This window comes from Ixodes scapularis, unplaced genomic scaffold (genome assembly GCF_016920785.2).
Source record: "Ixodes scapularis isolate PalLabHiFi unplaced genomic scaffold, ASM1692078v2 PGA_scaffold13__105_contigs__length_92229423, whole genome shotgun sequence".
NCBI lineage: Eukaryota > Metazoa > Arthropoda > Arachnida > Ixodida > Ixodidae > Ixodes > Ixodes scapularis.
The window spans coordinates 59,159,976-59,177,986 of NW_024609839.1; the positions used below are offsets into that span (position 1 = coordinate 59,159,976).

General features: G+C 43.3%; 1 protein-coding gene across 1 annotated transcript in view; it reads left to right on the forward strand.

The window, feature by feature from the left end:
* Positions 1 to 5,398: 5,398 nt before the first annotated feature.
* LOC8028507 (alpha-N-acetylgalactosaminidase) overlaps positions 5,399 to 18,011 on the forward strand; it is a 45,763-nt gene continuing 33,150 nt past the window's right edge. Inside the window, exon 1 of the mRNA XM_029980884.3 lies at positions 5,399 to 5,435. The gene's annotated coding sequence lies outside the window, so the exon portion shown is untranslated. The remainder of the gene's footprint in view (positions 5,436 to 18,011) is intronic.

Genomic DNA, 18,011 nt, shown 5'->3' on the forward strand with positions numbered 1-18,011 from the left:
GGAAACACATCCGAGCAAATAGTCCTCTATTAATTCACTCGGGTGTTCTAAAACACACGGCAAAACATGGTCAGCTACTAGATATCAAAAAGACTTACAATTCACTCCCTCACCAAGCAATCCTGAACAGGCTCAAGGCCCAAAGAATACAGGTTAAGCCACTGATTTTTGTTAAGGTATTTTTTAAAGATAAAAAGTACGGAATAAATGTAGGCCAAAACTAACGACATTTGGGTACGTCAAAGATCGGTATTATCACCGACCCCGTTCAACCTAGTAATGGCTCCATTACTATGACATAAGAACTCAAGGAAACGGAGGAATTTCACTATATGGTTATGCTGATGTCTGATGACCGGATCCACCAGACATACCAGAAAAACACTTCACAAAGCATTAGATCAGGTCGATGATCATCTATAAGAATAGGACACAATCCGTCACCCGAAAACACCTGATACACGATATTCGGCTGCAAGGCGAGTTCCAATGTAATACTAAAATTCGACAGATAAACAATTGAAAAATCAGAAGACCACCAGAAAACGTGCATAATGACCAACGTCAGTAACGACCCAATCAAACGGATACAAATAATTACCGAAACATGTAAACAAGGAACATCTCTAATCAGAAGAATATGGCGGACAGACTTGGAGGGGCGTGAGAAAAAGTGGCTCGAATGTTTACTAAAACTGTGCTATCATGCAGGGGCTAATATTTCGCAGGGCTACCACGAAACGTAAAAATCGAGTAGAACTACACAAATGCATTCCATTCCGAAGTTTAGAGGAACTGCAAAAGAAACAGGAAGAAACACACATAATCAAGATGATGAACACTAAACTGGAGCGACAGATTGTGGATCTGCTAGACCAAGACACGTGCGCACTGGAACACAATTTACAGCACAGATACTACCATGAGAACGGATAACGATAGTTACATACATACCCATTCCTAACAGCATGGTCCCTGGGCATCGGGAAAGAAGACCCTACGCCTGAAAACAAAACGAAAAAATTGAGCTCACCAGTAGCGACCCTGAGGTAGGGATAAACTACACGGACGCAGCGGTGGGCGGGAACAACGCTGCGATGCCATTGTTGGACAAAGGCACATGAACGTCACCAACGTCAGCAGACATTCCGGAAGAAGATGAAGCGCAAGTCATTCAACTTGCGATAAAACACGCAAGCAGAAATGCGCCAAAAAAAAAAGAAAAAAGAAAAAAAGAAGAGAAGCGTAGCCCTTCGTTACAGACTCGCAAGAGGTCATCAGTGCATCTAAGGCGTAGCAAGTGGTAAGCCTGACAGTACGAAAAGTACTGAAAATGGCTATAAAAATACAGAAGAACGAGAACATACTCCTGCGTTGGATATCGGGAAACACGGGAATTAACGAAAACGAGATTGCTGACAAAGCAAGCCTTCCATGGGACTGTAGAAACTTCGAAAAAGAAAGGGATGAGTCTCTTGACCCCCAATGCATATTAAATAGTACAGTTGTTTCATTCTTTTCGACAACGCGAACCAATCTCAACAAGATATCCCGTTGAAGCAAACGGTTGGAGTAAGGAATACCACCGAACGGTCATCATAAACAAGGCGAAGAGGCAACTAGAGGAGAAAATAGACATCCCGAAGAACATGACTCAATTTTTTTTTGGATTCAGCAGATATCAATCAGTTCTCTTGAGAAGGTATAAGGAGCGTCTGCCCACCGCCCCGCCTGAAGAAATGGGTGACACAAGAAAATATTACACAAAATCGCGCCAGAAACAGCAGGATGTACTATCGAGACCAATATGAGCTAAAACGCCGCTCCGCGTGATGCGCGGTGTATACTGTCAGATCAGATCCACCTATCGCATTTTTCTGCAAACTGATTCACGCTGTGGCCAAAACTACTCCCCTCTGGCGCGCGTTGCGCCACTCTGCACTACCTTGTCGTCTGCTACTTATACGGCAATGTTAAACTGTGGCAGGACTGTATGGATGGACGCCTGGGTCGCCAGATCTTACCGAATAAGCTTCCGCTCTAATTGGAAAGTGTTCACCAATACAGATCCGACGAGCTAGCGCTTTTCCTGGTCCCTTTTAGCGATGTATCCCCAGGTCGATCTTACTGTATGCATGAATTATCCGATTTACGCTCGCTATCGATCTTCTATGTACTGTCGCCCTTTGCTATTACTTCTTAATGATCAGATGTTTAACGCACTTCCATCGGCACTGTCGAATTTTTTTTATTATGTCTCTGGCAAATAGAGAAAATCATCTGTGTTTGAGCAACTCAACGGCGGCCCGATGATTACGTGATCATAGGTCCGGGCTTTGCAGAAATTGTTTCGAGAAAGTTTCCGATAAAGTTATGTTGTGTCATACATAGGTTTTACACTTCGAGTAAACGAAGGGGTCTCGCCTCCACATCCTGGTAAGCAGACGACAAAAAAAGAAAAAAAGTGCAGAGCGGTGCAACGAGCGCCAAAAGAGAGTTGTCTTCGCGTCTGCGTGAGACACAATTTGTAGAAAAAAAAGAAAAAAAAAAAGAAATTATACGCAAAAGGTGAGTGTTCTATCCGATGGATGGCGAAAGTGTGCCCTCGTCGTTTCTCGTCATCGCAAGGCTGCTCAATGCTGCACGACAAACTCGGTTGCAGCCAAACGCCGGTGTCTACATCGCCCTTCGCGTAAGTATACCTAAGGTCGAAGTTTCTTTATGAGATATACTTTTACAGCTTAAAAACTTGCGAAGTGCCAAAAGACTGGAAAGTAGCTAAAGTTCTGCCAATTCATAAAAGTGGAAATAAAAAGTGCGTTTTGAATTACAGACCTGTCTCCTTGCTGAGCACATGCAGCAAAGTTCTTGAACATTTTTTCTTTAAACACATTGTAACTTTTTTAGTATCCGCAGAATTTTTGGTAAAAGATCAACATGGGTTCAGACGTGGTTACTCAACAGTTACTCAGCTTCTCTATACATTCCATGAATTAGCTGCTGCAATGGGTAACGATGGCCAAGTGGATTCTCTCTTCTTAGATTTCGCGAAAGCCTTCGACAGGGTATCGCATCGGAAAATACTGTTCAAACTTAAGCAGATACTCGATAACGATTGCCTTTTACGTTGAGTTGATTCCTATCTTACGAACCGTCGACAGTACGTGACTTTTGGGAAAGCGGAGTCTGTGGATTTGCCAGTTCTGTCAGGAGTACACCAGGGCTGCTCGGTACTCGGTCCTTCGTTTTTCTTAGTGTTTATAAATGACCTGCGTGTAAATAAGCCCTGGATTCAGTGCTGTCTTCTCGCCGACGACTGTGTTTTGTTTGCCAAAGTCTCATGCACTTTCGATCTATTATGTTAGGACAGTAGCCTACAATCTGTGTTCTCCTGGCGTCAAGCATGGCAGATGGATTTGAACGTAAAAAAAATGCCTGCAAATGACAGTAGCACTAAAGAAGTCTCCAATTTTGTTTTGCTATTCTATCAACTCAGTACCGTTAGAAAGTGTCACTTCTTATAAATATTTGGGTATTACCATCGCATCTACTTTAACCTGGTCTGTTCACTTAGAGAACATTATAGCAAAAGCGTCTCGTAAACTGTGGAGTCTTCGAAGGACTATGCGACATTGTAGTCCGGAAACCAAGCTTGTTGCGTACACTACTTTGATCCGTCCATTCTTGGAATACGCGGACATTTTATGAGACCCGTATTCACAGTCATTGATTGAAAAACTTGAGGGAGTACAAAAAAAAGGCATTGCGATTTATATATACTGCATACGGCATGCATACGTTTGTGTCATGCCTTTATGCGTTATCCGGATTAATCCAGTTTTCGACCCGCAGAAAAGTGAAGCGTCTGAAGTTTTTGGATTGGAATGAAGTTCGAAGACTATCTGGTGTACAATCTCGGTCGAGTCACACGGCAGAAGCATGAAAATCTTCGAGATTTTCAATGTAGAAAATACATTTTTAACTACCGTTTTTTTTTTAGAACTGACCAAGACTGGAATGGCCTGCCTCACAACATTACAGGCAGTGCCATTTTCAACCCGTTTGTCAGCGCCTTAGATGAAGTTTTAAATCCATTTGACTAATCATTGTTAAGTGTTACCTCTGTTTATTGGGAAGCGCCTGTGTTTATGCCTTCCACTTTTTCTCAACTATGTTTTTTGAAGCCATGTATATCTAGAGCTATGCTTTTGCATATGTCACATATGTACTCACGTGCCTTGGCCCACAAAAGTAGGCCGGGACTATTATTCAAATAAATAAAAATAAAGCATAGGTGTGCCCGTCTGTCAACTCTTCTATGACCAATAACTGCCTAAAAAGCGCAGAGTGTGGCTTATGAATGCTCACGTTCCTTGCTTCGTGATTGGCCCTCCTTTGCCCTTACCGGCTTATGCCGCTCTCTTATTGGTTGGTGAGCGATAATGAGAAGCTTAAATTTCGCCATACCCTGCGTTTTTTTTAAGGTGTCAGTGACTATACAAATGATGCGAATAGCGGGAGCCTCAAGCATGGTTCAGGGACTTATTGCGTGTTCCTTGAAAGGGCGTCACGCAGTGCTTCCACAACGTTTAGCCGTTTCGGAGTGCCCAATGCAGGACTTCATCCCCCTGGCCCTCATGTTCAAAGAACAGTAGACGTAAATTGCGGTGGTTGTTTCGGAAGAATCACTTTTAAATTTGCAAAAACTATTCGGAGTAGACTTGAGGCTGGTTCACACACTTGCGATCGACTCCGACCGACTCCGACCGACTCCGATCGGCTCCGACGCGACAGTTGTTTAAGCCGCTTACAACTACCATCGCTGCTGCGCGGCCCGCTGTAAGCAGCCACAATTGGATTAAAAGCAGGTTTTGTTAGAGTCAGTCGTAGCCGGTCGTAGCACTTTAGGCACACTGCCCTGTCGCAGCACACCCGAAGGACCAATCATGAAAGATTTCCACGAAAAGAAATCTTCCAATCACATGAGCGTCATTGTTGAAGTCTGTGCCGCATTATCGGCGATGTCCGCCGATGACATCTCGTGACTAACCATCGCCAAAGCGTTCGTAATTTGTTTCGTTTTGTGTATGCTATTGGAACTAGATGAAAACCAGAACAATAAAAAAGTAAAACACCCAGTCGCACTTACCTGGTGCAACCGCGACGTCTTCTACGTAGTGGTGTCAGTAACTATTATTTTATTTTTTTCACAAGGCGATTTAGTAGTTGCCGACCAGGCTAGGGTATTCTTTGCTGAAGTGGAAGATAAAAAGAGTAATTTAAGACGGCACAATCAGCGAAGTTGTCTCGGTACAAATACGTCGTCAGTTTTGCGCGTCCACCGACTCGGCAGTCTTAGGCCCTCTTCATTTTGTCCACGTTAACGGGTGCTCGGTTTTCGCTGCTGCCTTCTTCTCAAGCGTTCTGTTCTGTTGGTGAGTACGGTCTTCATCTCCCCACTATCTGAGACGAGTTAGTCTATAGACCCTTTTCCGAATTCGGTGCCATCTAGTTGCACCAAAGACAGTTTCACTTTCGACAAACTAATGTCGGCCATGAAACTTCATTTCATCGGGCACCGTCACTTTGGCATGTCAATGGCAGATGATATTTGTTTTTTCGATCAGCTCATACTTATTTCTCGATTTGTTTTAGTTTCAATAGTGTAAACGTTAAAAAAACATACTAGTACAAAGGGGCGGCCCTGCCCCTTGATTAAATTTCCACCGTCAAGAGGCTTTAGAGCAAACTTGTGCCAAAAGATCAATTTGGCCTCATTCTGAAAGAAACGTTTTCTCAGCCGTGGTATATAATTCCTGCGTCGTGTTGTTCCGACGTCCAGAACGCGCATAGCCCCAAATATCATCCGCTCGGTAGCATCTTCGACTGCTTCCTTCGTCAGCCTTAAAGGCCGACGTACACTTCGCACTTTCCACTTTTGCTCGCCTCCTCCTTTCCTACATCCTCTCCACTTTTTACCTTGCCCCAACTTGGCTGCCCTCGCAGCTTAGGAGAGGGGAGCACTATGAGGATTATCTTTCCTGCAGAAAACCGAGGTTGGTACGTTGGCCAAGGCCCTATTATTATGGCAAAGATGCCACACACTGACAGATCATAGTTGCCAGACTGAATTTCGAGAAGGGTCTGTTATGTCGCCAATACCCTATCGGTGGCAGATATGGCGGCACTCGATTTTTCATTGGGGCGAGACGTTTTATGATGAAAAACTTTGGAGTTTTAGAATAGGGGAAACCTGCGTTTGGGGGCTTTCGAACAGCTTGGGAAGGCGCAGTGAGCATGCGCAGTGCGACGCCCCAAGCCTTCAGAGGACGCAAAGCTTTGGGTCCCCCTACTCTAGAACTCTCCATATTGTCCTGTGCGTTCAGGGTGCCTCCACTCTAAAGTCGAGTTCACGCATGATTCGAAACTGGTAACCCAACGATATAGGCGATGACAGGTTAAGAGGAAAGTGGCAGCTCCTTCCACTTCTTTCCCTTTTAGCAGAGGGAATACTGGACGATATCAGCGACATGTATAGACAAACTCAACTCTCTGACGTCACTCCAATGCGGTGGCGCTGCTGTAGGCACTGTGCATGCGCGGGTCCTTCGCCTCGGGCGAATCAGGTTTCTGCTTTAGTTTCTGCGCGCGCGCAGTGCCTTGCCCGGTGGGCAAACCGGGCTTGTTTGTAAACAGTGTGTTGGTCGATAAAGGCCTGTTCACACATGCAGCGCCGAATTGGCACTGAAAGAGACGTGCTGTGCAGAGTTGTCGGTCTAGCAGGAATGCGTCGGCGCTGTATATATCGCTGCTCACCACTGTGAAACAGCACGTCGGTGATAAGTCACGTGCAAGCCAGAACTCCGTGAGCTCTGTTTTAAAAAGCGCCGATTCGGCCCTGCGCCGTATGTGTGAATCAGCCTCTAGGATACTTCGTTTCATCTTGCGTCGAGACGCAGCCGACACTACAAGCTAATGGCAACCGTCACGGTCTTCGTTACGTTTCTGTACGTGTTCCATCCTCGCTGAACCAATCACACGCAAAGAAAAAAAATATGCCAAGTGATTTTCACTTTTGACGTTGTTCGACTGGTGAAATATGCCGAGGTCAGACTGCTTATTTATCACACAAAAGACAGCCAGCGTAGAGATTCGAACGCGAGTCCCCGCGCTTTGTTATTCATCAACTTTTGGGCTTCCCCGAGGACGATCTCTTTGACGGCAAGTTCCTTTGTTTACTCCACTACGAGAGCAAGCTTGCCAGCTCAGCCCTAGGTGCTCCGGTACGTTTGATTTTTTTAATCGGCTTTCGAACGTTTGGCAAATACCGATTCGATCTCCAAACACCCGACATAAGGATCGCAGCACACCATAAAACACTCGCCCCCGAGCACAGCGTACATAATTCAATATTCTTACTTTGGTGCGTTTCTCCCATAGACTTGCGTGTCTTGCCTGGTGTCAACCAATGGCCGCCAGTGACGACACCGACGTGCTCCCGATCCGCGATCCAGCTATACTATACAATAGAGATCAGTGGGCGCGACTCCATCACAGTTCCCATCACGCATCCAAAAGTGCTCACTCGTGGCGCTGGCGTTTCTGGAAAGGTCCGTTGGACTGTGATTTAGCACGCGTTGACTATGCGTTTTTTTGTAAACAGTGGAAACGTCTGGCACGCGCTGCCCACGAGCGACATCTTTTGGGTGGCTGGAAGATCTGGGTATGGCATTAACGACTGAATGGTGGTTTTTTTTCTGTGTTTCTCTACGTTTAGTTACATCTCCGGAGGAAACCAACATGATATTCAAATTCTCGGGATACAAATACACTAGAATTTCCCTCTAACTAGTTTTTCGTGATCGTTTTTTTTTAGGGCTGCATTATACAAAAGGCACACTTCGTTCAGACACTGTATCAGTGTCTGAACTGTCGGTGCCTGTCCAATTGGGGTATGACGTCACGTCACGTGGCCCCGTCTCGCGATGTTAGGTCGCGTGAAGGGACGTCATCCTCACACTGCGATTTGACGACGTGACGTGACGGTACAGCGTGACGTCACGTTTATCGGATATGCGAATGTATCGCTAATTAGTGGTGCAAAACCATCGATAGTACTATCGTTAGTATCGATAGTCGCCAGAAATCTCACTAACGTAAAACTATCTATAATACTATCGATAGTCGACTATCGAAAAGCTATTGATAGTACTATCGATAATCGACCATCAAAAAACTATAAAAAACTATCGATAGTTTTTTGTATAGTATCTATAGTCGACTATCGATAGTTCTGCGGCACTATGGATAGTTTTGAAAAAAAACTATCGATAGTATCGATAGTCAATTTATCGATAGTTTTGCATCACTATCGCTAATGCATTCTGCGTGCGGAAGGTTTTTGGACGGTAGATCAAAAGGGAGCTTCGGTTGTATTTTGTTGTTATTATTGTCGTTTAGAATCGTCGCGTCGCAGGGTTTACAGCCTCCAAGAATATTTTAATAATGCAGACTGCTGGGTTTACTAGATCCGCACTTTAGAAAAGAAGCGACACTCTCAAATATTAATGTATGTCGCGCTCCCGCCTTTACCGAGAGCGGTGACCCGGCGCCGTAACGAGATTTTAGGTCCCGCCACGGGTCCTTCATAAATATGCGATAAAGATGTTGCGAACCTTTGCCGAATCTCGAGGATCGACAGGTTCGGCTACCTTTCGAAACTTTTATCTACGTTCGACGAAGTTCGATTTATGGATGTTGTTGCCCGACTTCTACGCGTACAAATTTTGAATTTTGGGAAACGAGAAATTTACAAAATAGGTTTTTTTTTTTTATATATATATAAACAAAAAAAAAAAAATTACCACCTTCTCTCCGAGGCGTGTTATTAGGGAGTTTTAGTAAACCGTGTTTCCCCCTCCGCTAGCCGTTCGCTGCGAAGAAACCGCCACTGCGCCTGCGCGCCGATGGCCTTGGCTGTAGAGTTCCGGGTAGCGGAGGGGCTTAGCGGAGCGGGAAACACGGTCTACTAAAACTCGCTATTCTTCCTGGTATATCGGTCCTTTCAAATAGGCCACTCAATAAAGGTATACAAATATGTTCGAAGCATAAATATGCACAAAGTAGACATGCTAAATATACATAGAATTAAAGCCACTAAATGAGCTGCGCTTAGATTCTGGGCATTCCGTTCCCCGACATTGTTGTGGGCGCCGCCATATTGGCTCGTATGCAGAGCAGACGCAACTGCCGATCGTCATGATTCAAAAGTGCGACTTCCTCAGCACTAAATTCGGTGTTAGGAAGATCATGTAATATTGCTTTACTCTGTTGAGAACTGTTTTGACATTTGTGGAGGGCGGTAAAGCGTTTCCTGTGATCTCAGAGAAAGCTTCAGATAACTGGCAACCATGATTTTAAGCCACAATATGGCCGAGTGTCGTTACCCTGACGCGTAGGTAATTAAGTGGCACTATACAGAATAATTCGCGTACACGCCCGAGAAGTGTCCGCTTTAAAGGGGAAATGCAATAAGTTTTGAATTGTGCGGAAATACCGCTATGGACGAATGCCCGCCGTTAATGACCTACGAAACTCGGGTTCGTTCTTCACCACACGCAATAATGCGGAGCGCAAGTTCGTCTGCTTCTTTTGCAGGGGTTGCGGTAACTATGGTGCCTGGAGCGCGTCTCCGACTGGTGTGTTTACCGCGGCCAAAAAAGTGGTCCCTCGATTTCCGCCTGATGACGTCATAAAAGTGTCATGTTGTCGCCGGTCGCGACCCTGGCGGCGTCCCAACAGTTGTGATAAAAATAGCAGACGCCTGTTCTGCTGCAGGTCGCTTTCCATTGTGACAGTTCACGGAAGCTAGCGCAGCCGGAAGTTGGGACGCCTAAAGCGACGCCGTGACGACAGCGACACTCGCGTTCGCTCGTGCTTTTCGCCAGCATTTCTACGGCCAACCGCCAGGATCGCAACAGGCAACAGCATGACACTCGCGTCATTTGTTGCCGCATTGGGACCACTTTTGATGTATGGGCGGGATAGGGCGCTAAACACACCAGTCGAAGACGCAATCAAGGCACCATACGGTAACGTCAGGACGCGGAGCTCTGATTGACTCTGATTGAGGGATAGTGGGGAAACCTCAAGGGGCAGCTTGCTTTGAGGTCTTCCCGATATCCTTCCAATTGGAACCAATCACAGCTCGGCGTTTAGCGTCACCAGAACTCTTGCAAAAGAAGAAACGGCCACGTAATCTGGAGCGAATTATGTGCCGCCAACGTTGATCATTAGCCACGCGTTGAGTTCCAGACGTTGTTATGGTTCGGCTATTGTTGTAATTACAGCGATTGGACGCGGGCCACTATCCGAATGCTGGTCGAGCTATTGATTATCACGAGCCCAAATCGAGTGCTCACACAATGCTCTCGGGTCCGTTCTAAATCGCCGTCGCCACGTGGGGGGGGGGGGGGGGGGGGGGGGGTGTTTTTAATTCTTTAGCAACGTCATCAAGTTTTGCGATAGAGAAATTGAAGAAACCGATCGCTCTGGTTCTTGAAATTGGACGGCAACTAAGGAGTTTCGTAAACTTGAGGAAGAAAACGAGAAAGGACGGACAAACACAAACTTCCAACTGGCAACAACATTTAATAACACCAAGAGTTGGTCAGTGGCGTGGCGTGCGAGTATACTTAGGTCCCATTAGTGCCAGTAAGCTCTTGTAAAGTGAAAAGCATTCCAAGCGAATGTCGGTTGCACAGCCCCTTTAATTCTTAAGTTAGTTTATGAATGTGAAGCAATGAAACACAAATTGGCAGCGACCTTCACGTTTAAAGTCTTATAATGCATGAAATCTAGTTTTAGGAGCGATTGTTTCCGGTTGTTTGGAAGATATCAAAAGGCTGTTTTCTTTCTCTCTCTCTCTCTCTCTATATATATATTGTATTTTTGTAAATCTTGGGGAACCTGAATTGGTGTGTCACGTGACCAGGGAGGGGGCAGGGGGAAGGGAAGCAAGTGGAGAGGGAGAGGACCAAAGAAAGGACATTGCAAGAGAGGGGGAGAGGGAGAGAGAGAAGGAGGTGGAGGGAGGGAGAGGGGGAGAGGGCACGCAGGAGAGTGAGGAGAGGGAAGGGCGGAGAGAGGAACGGGGAGAGAGCATTGCTGTATCACACGACGTATATTTCCCAGCTCAATTTAGTGGGAAACTGAATTGGTGTGTCTCACGACCAAGGTGGGGAGAGAAAGGGAGGGAACCGTAAAGGGGGATGGGGACAGGGCGAGAAAATCAGTGAGTCACGTGGCGTATATTTGAATGCTAAATTTAACGAGGAAACTGAGTCGTTGTATGGGTCATGTGACGTCAATTTTCCGGCAATGTTTAGCGTGGAAACTAAATTGGTGTCTCAGTCACGTGCAGAAAAGTTTTCTGCTAAAGGCAGCAAAAAGTTCGCGGACGGCCGGATACAATTTGGGGATTAGGGATTCCGTTAAAAGCATTTGCTATGCGTTTTTGTTGTGATTTTTGCTATTTTCTATTGCGCTATGCTTATTCTTTATGCTATTTATTTATTTTCTATTTTAGTTACCGATACTACGGCTCTCCATTGAGAGCCATTGCAGGAGTGGAATCGATGGCGATTATGTATAAAAAGAAGAAAAAATGAAACAAAAAACATGAGCTTCTGAAAAGGGGTTTAGGAAACTTTTTTGTTAGGTGCAGCGCTTAAATGTTCGATGGAAGACAGGGTTCCAATATCATTTTCAAGTGAATTCCAATGTTGTATTGCCCGAGGGAAAAATGAATATTTGAAAACATTCTTTTTAAATTTGTGTTGCTTTATAATTCTGGTGTGATTGATCCTGGCCGATCCGGTGGATGAAACAGTGATATCATTTTCAGCATTAATATTATATTTGCCATGAAGGAATGAATACAAACATTTTAATCCATTTATTGTTGCCCTAGCTGTTAACGGTTGAATGTTGGCTTGTTTGATAAACTGCGGAACGGATACGCGGTTACTAAATTTGAGAATGAATCTAACGGCCTTCCCTTTAAATGCCTTCCAGTTTGTTCAATCCTTCCGCCGTGAGTGGAAACCAAATGGTATTAGCGTAATCCAGCACAGGTCTAACTAAAGTCTATAGGCTTTGATTTTTGTTTCAGACTACGAATTGAAGCGCTCGTTCAAGTGTAAAAATCGCATTTCTAGTCTTGCATACAAACATTATAAATAGATTTGTTCCAAGTAGGTTTTTACTGAAGATAACACCAAGCTATTTATAATAATATCAATCTTGTATTTTTCTTCCATTCACTGAATGGTTAAGGTTAATGGGACATTCTTTTCTAAGTTACGGACATCGCTACAGTTTTGTCGTAATTTATTTGCATCTGCCATCTGCTTGTCCATTCCTCCGTCATTCGTAGGGCACTATTAAGATTTAATTTATCCTGCCGGGATGGTATGTCGGAATGGATAAAGCAACCATCTGCAAAGAGTTTAATTGGTACCTGTATGTCTTTTGAACTATCTTCGAAAAAAAAACAAGAAATAGAAGTGGACCAAGCACCGATCCCTGGGGTACACCTGACGTGGCAGGTAGATGTGCGGAGGATTCGACCTTAATTTGGACATATTGGGAACAGTTAGTTAAATAAAAAAGCAAGCTGATTTATTGACTTCTCCATTTTCATTGACTTCTCCAAAGCATTTGATAAAGTACCCCACCAACGTCTTTTAACAAAGCTTAACGATATTAATATTCATCCCTCCGTTGTTAAGTGGATTTCTGAATTCCTAATTAACCGTAAGCAATATTCCTCCGTTAACAACGTAAAATCTCCCACCTCTACCGTAACGTCAGGTGTCCCCCAGGGAACCGTACTGGGCCCCCTTCTGTTCCTAATCTATATTAATGATCTCCACCTTAATATCGCTTCTTCTGTGCGGCTGTTCGCCGACGATTGTGTCATTTACCGACCCATTCTTTCAAACCATGATCATCATGCTCTCCAGGAAGACCTAGAGTCTGTAATCCATTGGTGCGAAAAATGGCAGATGACATTAAACTTCAATAAATGTAGATCCCTATCAAATTCCCGCAGTTCGCGTGCCACACCATTTTCGTATTACCTCTCTAACACTCAAGTAATAGCATGCTCATCTTATAAGTACCTGGGTGTTCATCTCACCTCTGACCTATCATGGACTACTCACATAACTTCTGTTATTTCTGATACTAACCGTTCTCTCGGATACTTGCGCCGTAACCTTAAACTTGCTACACCCTCCGTAAAACGACTAGCGTATACTACTCTTATAAGATCGAAATTAGAATACGCCTCATCTATATGGTCCCCATGGCAGTCCTACCTTGCAAATAATCTAGAATCCGTCCAAAACAGAGCCCTTCGTTTTAATTATAACAACTACTCACCATATACCAGCATATCAGGATTACGCCAATCAGCTAACCTTCATTCACTTTCCCTTCGCCGCCGAGTATCACGCCTTTCTCTCCTCCATCGAATTTTCTATCACAATAGCCACCTTAAAGAATCACTGCTATCACCTCCCCATCGTATTTTCCCGCGTCTAGATCACCTATGTAAATTACGTCCAATTCGATCATCAACTGTTTCTCACCAGACTTCCACACTACCATTGGCCATCGAGGATTGGAATTCACTACCTCATAACATCGTTTGTATTAATGATACTACTAAATTTGTTGAAGCCATTACCCTCTTTTTATCTAACCTACCTAGCTAGCTTACAGTGTTATAATTGTGTTTACTGTTCTATTTGTTTTTGTTCTATTGCCACCCCCTTGTATAATGCCCCACGGGCCCTCAAGGAAAATAAATGATGAATGATGATTAATGGTTCCTTTTTGAAAATTTGTGTGACCTTGTGCAGGAGATTTGGATCTGAGACGCGGTTAAATGCTTCTGAGAAGTCTAAGAAGATTACATCTGATTGTCCCCCGTCATTTAGTGTACTATCGAACGAATGTACTGCTTCTGTGAGCTGGGTAACAGTTGATAGGGATTTCCTGAAGCCATATTAAGATGTGATGAAAATCTTCTCAATTTCGAGATATTTTGTCATCTGTTTAAAAATGATATGTTCAAGAAGTTTATAGCAAATACTGGGTAATGAAACCGGTCTGTAATTTGCTGGATTATTACGATCACCATATGTATGGATGCGGATTACTTTTCCTCTCTTCCAATGTGTAGGTAAAACCGCGTAGTTGAAGAAAAAACGTAAAAATTATGCACTGATATTTTGATGTTTATTTTGCACACCGCTTTAAGAACTCGTGAGGCAAGGGATCGTGCCCATAACTTTTCTTTGGGTCAACATTATTGTGCACAATAAAAATTCCAGCTTCTAAGATTTTTATGTTGTGTATACCAGGAAAAATATTGTCATTAAACCCAGAGAGCAAACCGTTGTCTTTCTTAAAGACACATTAGAAAGAAAAAAAAAAAGAGTTCAATTCATCGGGATTAATAGCAGAAATTTCCTTTTTGTTAGGCGCAATATAACCCCAGAACTTCTGAGGCGCACTTGTTAAAAATGAGCGCAACGTTACTGTAAAGAAGAACTTCTTTGATTGAAGGATCATGTCCTTCAATGGGCAGCTTAATTGCTGTATAACTTGTCTCCGGTCAGCTGTTCCCTGGTGTCTAATAGCTGTTTTTTTTTTTTTTTTACCCGGACAATTTTTTTCTTGAGGTGGAGCATAGAAAAGCTTTATTATATTACTCTTCTTTTGACAGAAAGGAACATATCGAGGACATTTGTACAATGTGCAAGAAACGAAACCACATTTGATCACTGTCTCTATCACAAGTACTGCAAAATGTAGTATAATTATCCAACGACGTTTTCAGGCAGTTGATGACGCTTTCTTCGTCAGCTCTGCGAAACTCCGGTACACTAACCACGTGAAGATCCGAGTTCTTAATTTTACCTAACGGAATAGTGATCAATTTCATTTTGTGATCGGAGAGTTCCTCACAAATGTTACGTTGATAATCAAGGCTAGACAGTGGATTAAAGCACAAAATCAAGGGTAGAGTGAAAGATATCCTGAATTCTAGGAAGTCCTCAACGACCTGTATTAAGTTAAGAGAAAACATGATATTCAACAGGACTTCACCATTGTGACGATGAATACTACTAACTGGTAAGTATGGCCTCTTAATATATGGCAGATTAAGATCTACTGCCAAAATAAAGTTTCACGGAAGATGGACAAACTGTTCTAGGCTGTCACGCAACTCTTTAACTATATCTATCGAAGAGTTCGGTGTCCTATACATTGCACAAATGATAAGTGATACTCCTTGAGCAACCACCTTGCAGAGGATAGCTTGCAATTCGTCATATCTCTTAAATGTTCGCAGGATACCTCTCGTTTCAAAAAAAGCGCTACCCCCCCCCCCCCCCTACCACCTTTCGAACTATCCCTTTTAAGAACATTGCATTAAGGGGGACATGTTTCAGGGTTAAGAATGTTAGAATTAAACCACGTTTCTGTAACCGCGTTAAACCACGTTTCTGTAACGGCACGAGATCTTAAAGCGGGCTTGAATGTTTTTGCAGCCAACCAGGAATACTACTTCAAATGGATGGTTGGGTGAGTTAAATACTTAGAATGGATGCTTTTGCGTGTATTTTGAGTGTGAGTGAGTTTACTTTTGTGCTATATCCTACATCATGAATACTATTCCTGGTTGGCCGCCAAATAGCGGGTTGCCGCAGCTATTTCTATTTGGTATGCTATTTGCTATTTATATTTGTTATGCTGACCTTTTTTATTGTTCTACCTGCACCATCCCATGGCCTTCAAAAATGGCCGGTAGTATCTTCACAATGAATAAAAATAAATAATCAAATGCATTTCATGCATTAATATACTTAATATATAGGGTGTTTTTTTTTAAGCTTTACATATTTGTTTTAAAAAAGCCGTGAAAGTTACACTTATGCGGTCAGGGGGACATTGTGTGGGTGGCTAATCTTTGCAATAAGTGGGCTAATTAATTATTATTAACTTAACTTTTTGATTATCGTTAATTAACTTTTTGATTAGTGAAAATAGACATATGGTTTCAATTAGAAACTTGCTGAGCGTCATCGAAAACCACTAAATCAACTCTTTATAGAACGACTTGAAGCTCGTGGGAAACTTGAGGGCGCACCAAATTTACCAGTCGTGCAGCAGGCGCAAAGCTGGCAGTGGCGGAACACGATGATAATCTAATCATCCGCGTTCCGCAACCGCTTGCCTTGTACCTGCTCCACGAAGAGTAACTTTAGTGCACTACTACGCTTCTCACGCACTCAAAGCCTTTCTGAAAATTCTGATTTAGTGGTTTTCGATGACGCTCAGCAAGTTTATAATTGAAACTATGTGTCTATTTTTTATTTAAACAATTAATTAACGATTTGTAATTAATTAGCCGACTGATTGTTACGATTAGCCCCCTGTACTATGTCGGCCTAGCCGTATAACACACCTGCCAAAACCGCAAAAGTGTAACTTTCACGTTTCTTTTTATTCAAATTTGTGAAGTGCTAAATAAATAATAAAAAAAAACTCTATATTGGTACTTTACATCCGCTATAGGCGGTGTCAGTTTTTTTTTTTTTTTCTTAATTTCTCGCGCATGCACACGAAAGTTGAACTTTCGTCGAATTCTCGTCGAACTTTGCCTTCAAAGCAGTTGGAAAACGTCGAACCTGGTCGAACTCGTGCCGCAGCGGTTTCGCGACGTCTGTAAATAGTATTACCACTTGCCCGAAGGTACGGACAACAGTTACTTAGAAATGCTGCGTTTCTACCGCGTTCCGAAAATAAGTTTAACTCGGACTCTGCTCCGTTAATATTTGATACTGCGATACCTTTCGAAAAGGAAGCAATTGAAAAAAAAAAAGAAGAAAAAAAAATATTTTCTTTAGGTTGCCACGTGTACGACCCTTCGAGCAGTCTTAATTCTCTGGCCTCGTGCGTCCTAAATTAACGTTTTAACGATCACATGCTTTATGAACTTGCAGTTACGGCAAATTCTTAATAAACTTTAATAGAGCTAATGGGTGTCAGGAAAACGCAAATCAGGTTTCGGGTTTTTTTATTTATTTTTTTCAATTCTTTTAGCTTTGGGTACGGGTGGTGTTTTTGGAGCGGTATAGAAAGGATTTGAGTTGGTCACGACTTAAAACATTCACCAAACTTGTGTCAAATATAGAAAAATATTTTTAAATACTTGGTAGAAATAGTATCACTGCGAAAGCAGTATGCCGCGGTAATAACTTGATCGAAAGCTTGTGATTTTTTTTTTGTGTTCGATAGTCTAAGAAGAAATACGTTTACCCCGTCTTTTCTTTTTTTCTGTTTTCATAGATCAATGAAATAGTCGGGTATTTCTCTCACAGCCTTCGGGACCATACTGCTGTCCCTTTAAACATAAAGACTGGTTTCTGTTGTTCCAAGACATACAAGAAATTCTTGTGTCGGGCGACGCCGTTCATAAGTCCAACCTCTTCGAACTTTACCAAACGTTCCAAAAAAAATTGGCCGACCCAGACAAAACTCGAACTTTAACGTCTGCTACACACAGTCTCCGACAGCTTAAGGAACGTAGGGCGGGGCTCGTCCTCTTCGTGCTTTCTAGCTTCGTTATTGGTTGCTGGGCGTTCTCGTCTGCTAATGCCACAATCTGATTGGCTGCAAAGCGATAAGGAGATGCTATGGAGTCTGGACTCGCCATGCTCTTCGTTTCTTTGCAACAGACTACGAATCGGGGGACTAGGGAGCCTTCCGCATTCTAGGCAACGCTACCTGAATTCACTAGCGATCACGTTTGGGGGAAGGGTTGCAGGCACTTTTCTTATACTGGTTTTCACCTCAAGAAAAAAAAAATTTGCGCAATGTTCATACGCCGCGGAAAGTAGTTCTTACAAGATTTCGTTGTCGGAAGAAGAAGC